Consider the following 7100-nt stretch of genomic DNA (forward strand, 5'->3'; position numbering starts at 1 on the left):
TCTGGGAGTGGGTTGGAGAGACCCTTAATCTATTAGAACAAACATGGCTATATAGGGTTCATCATGGCACTACCTCCCTAGACTTCCTCCCACCAGCTCTCATAGGTTCTCATCTTTATGCATGATTGTGAAAAAGTTTTGTTTGGCATGTAGAGCTATCAAAAAATTAAAGGAGAAAATAGGAAGAGAATATTAAGTTTGGGGTGCCTATGGTAACCTTGCCTAAAATTAGAGGGAAACAATATAAGAAAACAGCAACATGTATGGAGCAGGTAGAGAAAAATGAAACAGCAAAGGAAGCAACAGAAGAGTAAGACCAGAGACCATAATGTGGAGAATCAGGAAAGAGAGGGGCACCTGGGTGGCTCAGTCAGTGGCTCAGTCACTTAAGCAGCCTACTCTTGATTTCAGCTCAGGCATGATCTCAGGATCCTGGGATCAACCCTGCCACTGAATCTGTGCTCAGCCAGGGAATCTGCTTGTGGATTCTCTCCTTCTCCCTCTGCCCCTCCCCTGCTTGCTCTATCTCTAAAATGGAAAACAACAAACAAAAAATCTTAAAAAAGGCATGTGGGGGGGGTGCACCTGGGTGGCTCTTTTGGTTGGGCATCTGACTCTTAATTTCTGCTCAGGTCCTGGTCTCAGTCTTGAGACCAAGCCCCATGACAGGTTCTGCACTCAGAAGGGAGTCCGCTGGAGATTCCTGGTATCCCTCTTCCCCTGCCCCCCACTTTTTCCTCTAATAAATAAATCTTAAAAAAAAATCAGGAAATAAAAAAAATAATCAGGAAAGAGAATGTTGAGAAAGTGGTCAATAGCATCAATCACAATAAATATCCAATAAAATAAGGACTGAAAAGAACCAATTAGTAATGTTTGGCAACTAGGAATTCATCCCATGGCAAAGGTGGATCAAAGATAATTTCAGTGGGCTGCATCATAAGACATGATACACATTTTTGATTTATGATCCATGCACTTTCCATTTCATTGGGCAGCATCCCAGTTAATAGGGTCCTATATATATATATATAGAACTTGGGGGGCACCTGGGTGGCTCAGTGGGTTAAAGCCTCTGCCTTCGGCTCAGGTCATGATCCCGGGGTCCTGGGATCGAGCCCCACATCAGGCTCTGTGCTTGGCAGGGCTGCTTCCCTTCCTCTCTCTCTGCCTGCCTCTCTGCCTACTTGTGATCTCTGTCAAATAATTAATTTTAAAAAAAGAATGTAATTTATTTAACCCCATTAATGGTCATTTGGATTGTTTTGAATGGCTGTTCTTGCAACAATGCATAAAAAAAATCTTGTACACATATTTGTGTACACTAATGGTTCTTCTTTTTTTTTTTAAAGATTTTATTTATTTATTTGACAGACAGAGATCACAAGTAGGCAGAGAGGCAGGCAGAGAGAGAGAGAGGAGGAAGCAGGCTCCCCACAGAGCAGAGAGCCCGATGTGGGGCTCAATCCCAGTACCCTGGGATCATGACCTGAGCCGAAGGCAGAGGCCTTAACCCACTGAGCCATCCAGGCACCCCACTAATGGTTCTTCATAGATTCCAAGTAATGTTGGCTTAAATTATTTCATTTAAATGAGATTCTGCTAAATGGTCTTCTAAAACCATCTTGCTGATTTACCAGGTTCCAGAATCCTTCCAAAATTTAAAAAAAATGTGGCTAATATTAATGAAATTACTTCACTGAATGAATTTGCATTTCCCTGATTTCTGCTAAGCTAGAACTTTCCTGTTAATTGGCCAGTTGTATTTCTTCAGACTTTTTTTTTTTTAATTTATTTGACAGACAGAGATCACAAGTAGGCAGAGAGGCAGGCAGAGAAAGAGAGAGGTGGGGGAAGCAGGCTCCCCGCTGAGCAGAGAGCTCAGATGCGGGGCTCGATGTGGGGCTCTATCCCAGGACCCTGGGATCATGACCTGAACCGAAGGCAGAGGCTTTAACCCACTGAGCCACCCAAGTGCGCCTTCTTCAGACTCCTTGTTCCTATCTTTTGCCCATTACTTTTCCTCTGGGCTTGTCATGATTAAGTGCCCTTCAAACGCTTTTTAATGTTGTTAAATATTTTTTAGTACATCACTTATCCCTTAACCTAACAGCATTTTTTTTTTTTTTTTTTTAAGGAGCCTAGCCCAGGGCTTGAACTTGTGACCCTGAAATCAGGATCTGAGCTGAGGTCAAGAACTGGATGCTCAGGGGCACCCGGGTGACTCAGGTGGTTAAGCACCTGCCTTCAGCTCAGGTCATAGTCCCATGGTTCTGGGATCTAGCCCCACATTGTGTTCCTTGCTCCATGGGAGAGTCTGCTTCTCCCTCTACCCCTGCCCCTCGAACCTGGCTGGTGCACTCTCTTGCTCTGCACTCTCAAAAGAATTAGATGCTCAACAAACTGAGCTGGCCAAGTGCCCCCTAATAGCATTCTTGCTATTTTTAAGCTGTTTTTAAGATTTTACTTTCTTTTTTTAATTTTTTATGATCATATATATATATATATGTATATATATTTTATAATCATATATTTTTATCCCCCGGGGTACAGGTCTGTGAATTGCCAGGTTTACACACTTCACAGCACTCACCATAGCACATACCCTCCCCGATGTCCATAACCCCACCCCCTTCTCCCAACCCCCCTCCCCCCAGCAACCCTCAGTTTGTTTTGTGAGATTAAGAGTCACTTATGGGGGCGCCTGGGTGGCTCAGTGGGTTAAGGCGCTGCCTTCGGCTCAGGTCATGATCTCAGGGTCCTGGGATCGAGTCCCGCATCGGGCTCTCTGCTCTGCAGGGAGCCTGCTTCCTCCTCTCTCTCTCTCTGCCTGCCTCTCTGGCTACTTGTAATCTCTCTCTGTCAAATAAATAAATAAAATCTTAAAAAAAAAAAAAAAAAGAGTCACTTATGATTTGTCTCCCTCCCAATCCCATCTTGTTTCATTTATTCTTCTCCTACCCCCTAAACCCCCCATGTTGCATCACCACTTCCTCGTATCAGGGAAATCATATGACAGTTGTCTTTCTCCACTTGACTTATTTCACTAAGCATGATATGCTCTAGTTCCATCCATGTCGTCGCAAATGGCAAGATTTCATTTCTTTTTATGGCTGCATAGTATTCCATTGTGTATATATACCACATCTTCTTTATCCATTCATCTGTTGATGGACATCTGGGTTCTTTCCATTGTTTGGCTATTGTGGACATTGCTGCTATAAACATTCGGGTGCACGTGCCCCTTCAGATCACTACGTTTGTATCTTTAGGGTAAATACCCAGTAGTGCAATTGCTGGATCATAGGGCAGTTCTATTTTCAACATTTTGAGGAACCTCCATGCTGTTTTCCAGAGTGGTTGCACCAACTTGCATTCCCACCAACAGTGTAGGAGGGTTCCCCTTTCTCCGCATCCTTGCCAGCATCTAAGATTTTACTTTTAAGTAATCTCTACACCTAACGTGAGGCTCAAACTTACAACCCTGAGGCCAAGAGTCACATGCTCCACCAACTGAGCCAACCAGGTGCCCTGACCTATGTTAATGTTTAATGTCAGATTCATGAACTTTTCCTTTATAAGCTTCTAGACTTTATGACTGGAGGGATTTCCCCACAGCATTAGTAAGATCTGATTAATAAATTTTATCAATGAATGGGCCAGGAACAATCTGCATCAGAATCACCTAAGTCTACTCTAGCCATTATGACAACCACTAGATACATGGGATTATTTGAATTTAGAAAAATTAAAATCTCAGTATGTCAGTCACATTACCCGCATGTCAGATTCTTGGTAACTATGTGGCTACTGGCTACTCTATCAGACATTGAAGATGTAGAACATTTCCTTTGTCAGAAAGTCACACTGGACAGAGCTGATGTGTGTACCACCAATTCAGAATCTGCATTTTAGATTGATCTAAAAGTCACTGTCAAACTTAAGAGGTCTTAAGACAGATCACTGGCCTCTACCCTCTCATTTTGACTCACTAGGCCTATTTCGGGGCCTAGAATTTGTATTTTTGTAGTATTTTATTTCAAAGAACCCAAGTGGAGGGTGGGGCAGAGGGAGCAGCAGACTCCCCACTGAATAGAGGACCTGGTGCTGGCTAAATCCCAGGACCCCGAGATCATGATCTGAGCTGGAGGGCAGGCACTTAACTGAGCCACCAGACACCCCAGAATTTGTATTTCTAGCAAGTTCCTATGGGAGACAGATGCTAAGCCCAGGGATCGCATGTCAGAAATTACTATGTCAAGTAGAAGTTAAAAGTGAAAATTCCTGGTCCCTGTATGGACCTACTAAAGCGTATTTGGCATTGGGACCTAGGAATCCACTTTATCACAAAGCCCCATGATTTTGATTATGCTGAGAACCACTGGGCTTGAGATGAACCACAGGGATACAGAAAGGAGGATGAAACTAGGGCCGTGAGGCTTACTAGTTTTGAAAACAAAAGAGCAAGCAATGGTTGGGGCGCCTGGTTGGCTCAGTCCATTGGGTGTGCAACTCTTGATCTCCAAGTTGTTAGTTCAAGTCCCAGGTTGGGTGCTAAGATTAAAAATAAAATCTTGGGGACCCAAGTGATGCAGTTGGTTGAGTGTCCAACTCTAGGTTTTGGCTTGGGTCATGAGATTAAGCCCTGTGTTTGGCTTCATGCTCAGCATGGAATCTGCTTTAGATTCTCTTTGCCCCTCCCACTCATGCTCTCTCTCAAATAAATCTTTATTATTTTTTAAAAGAACAACGTTGGGCACCTGGTTGGCTCAGTGGGTTAAAGCCTCTGCCTTCGGCTCAGGTCATGATCTCAGGGTCCTGGGATCCAGCCCCACATCGGGCTCTCTGCTCAGCAGGGAGCCTGCTTCCTCCTCTCTCTGCCTACTTGTGATCTCTGTCAAATAAATATATAAAATCTTAAAAAATAAATAAAAGAGGGGCCCCTGGGTGGCTCAGTGGGTTAAAGCCTCTGCCTTCGGCTCAGGTCATGATCTCAGGATCCTGGGGTCGAGCTCTACATTGGGCTCTCTGCTCGGTGGGGAACCTGCTTCCTTTCACTCTCTGCCTGCCTGCCTACTTGTGATCTCTATCAAATAAATAAAATCTTCAAAAAAAAATAATAGAATAGTTAAGGGACAAATATACTCAATAAGGCTGTTCTCGTAGCAAAAGAAACTTTAGTTCTCTTACTTCTGAACCTGTGATCATTTCAACACATAGCCATGGAAATGGGCTGTTGTATCGAGTATGAAAAGTGAAGGTCACTGGATTTGAGGCTAAAGAAATTTAGGTTAAAGTTCTGGATAGGTTCTTCACATAAACAACGAAAACTACTGACAACAGAACTTGTAAGAAAGTGACAGGATTTGGTTTTTACTTTAGAGAAGACTGCTAAGACCAAAGCAAGACTGGCAGTATCTTTTTTTTTTTTTCAAGATTTTATTTATTTGACAGAGAGAAATCACAAGTAGGCAGAGAGAGAGAGAGGGAAGCAGGCTCCCTGCTGAGCAGAGAGCCGGATGCGGGACTCTATCCCAGGACCCGGAGACCATGACCCGAGCCGAAGGCAGCGGCTTAACCCACTGAGCCACCCAGGCGACCCAAGACTGGCAGTATCTTATATGAATTGTCATCATACCCTATGTTAGCTCTGGAAATCTTTCTCCAGGTCCCATTGCCAGTGTGCAAATTTACCTTTATTTATTTATTTTTTTTTAAAAGATTTTATTTATTTGCCAGAGAGAGGGAGGGAGAGCGAGCGAGCACAGGCAGACAGAATGGCAGGCAGAGGCAGAGGGAGGAGCAGGCTCCCTGCCAAGCAAGGAGCCCGATGTGGGACTCGATCCCAGGACGCTGGGATCATGACCTGAGCCAAAGGCAGCTGCTTAACCAACTGAGCCACCCAGGCGTCCCCCTACCTTTATTTTTGACATCTGAATTACTGGATTAACTTGTTTCCTTAGCTCCAGACCCACTCAGAAAACATTACCCATGCTATTTCTGAGCTGTATTTATTCACAATTATTTACTAAGCCTGTACATGTCAGGTGCTATCTTAAGAACTGGAGATTCACTGGTGATATATGATGTCCCTCACTCTCTTCTGGGAGAAACAGACCTCCAATGATGATTATTAAAGTGTGGTTAATGTCTAAATTTCAAATCCACAGGCCTGAATAGCACAAACTAGGATAAAATTAACTTAGGGGGCTAGAGCAGGCCTCAGACAAGATGTCTGCCTCACCTTTCTTTCCCAGCCTTCATGTTCTCATGCTGAATATAATGCCTGGTGAGCCACTGCTAACAGCATTGAGATTAGCATATAGATGTTCAGTATCAGTTATCAAAAGATTCCCATCAAAGAGAAGAAATTAAAACCAGTTCAAACTAAATCAGTAGATAAAACCTTCATGCAATTATAGCAACTAATGGCCTTCCTTCTCTTCCTTGGAGGTGACTTTAGGAAGTTGCATGTAAGCACCTGTATTCACCACATATCAAATGGACATACTATGGGAATACATGCTATTCAAACTAAAAATCTACTCAAGTGGGGGCGCCTGGGTGTCTCAGTGGGTTAAGCCTCTGCCTTTGGCTCAGGTCGTGATCCCAGGGTCCTGGGATCGAGCCCCACATTAGGCTCTCTGCTCTCCTCTCTCTCTGGCCGTCTCTCTGCCTACATGTGTCTACCTGTGATTACTCTGTAAAATAAATAAATAAAAATCCTAAAAAAAAAAAAAAAAAAACCTAAACCCTACTCAAGTGATCCTCTCTCCAGTAATTCTCTTTAAAGCAATAATTACAATTGGGATATGAGATAACAAGGACAAATATTTCTCCTCAAGTTCTGGCCTACTGATGCCATACACAAGGCTTGGTATCTGAGTAAGCAATAAGGGTAATAAAATCCTCTTCAAGTGTTTGAACACAAAATAACTTTAGAAAATCTTAGGAGACACAGGATACAATCAGATATCCATCAAGCTATACTTTCTTATTGCTACAGCTTAATGGCTGGTGATAAAACCAATGAACCCTTAATGAATCTTTAACTTCTAGAACTCATTGACAAAAGAGAACTAGACTAAAAATGTAGTTCA

This window comes from Neovison vison, chromosome 12, assembly GCF_020171115.1.
Source record: "Neovison vison isolate M4711 chromosome 12, ASM_NN_V1, whole genome shotgun sequence".
Taxonomy (NCBI): domain Eukaryota; kingdom Metazoa; phylum Chordata; class Mammalia; order Carnivora; family Mustelidae; genus Neogale; species Neogale vison.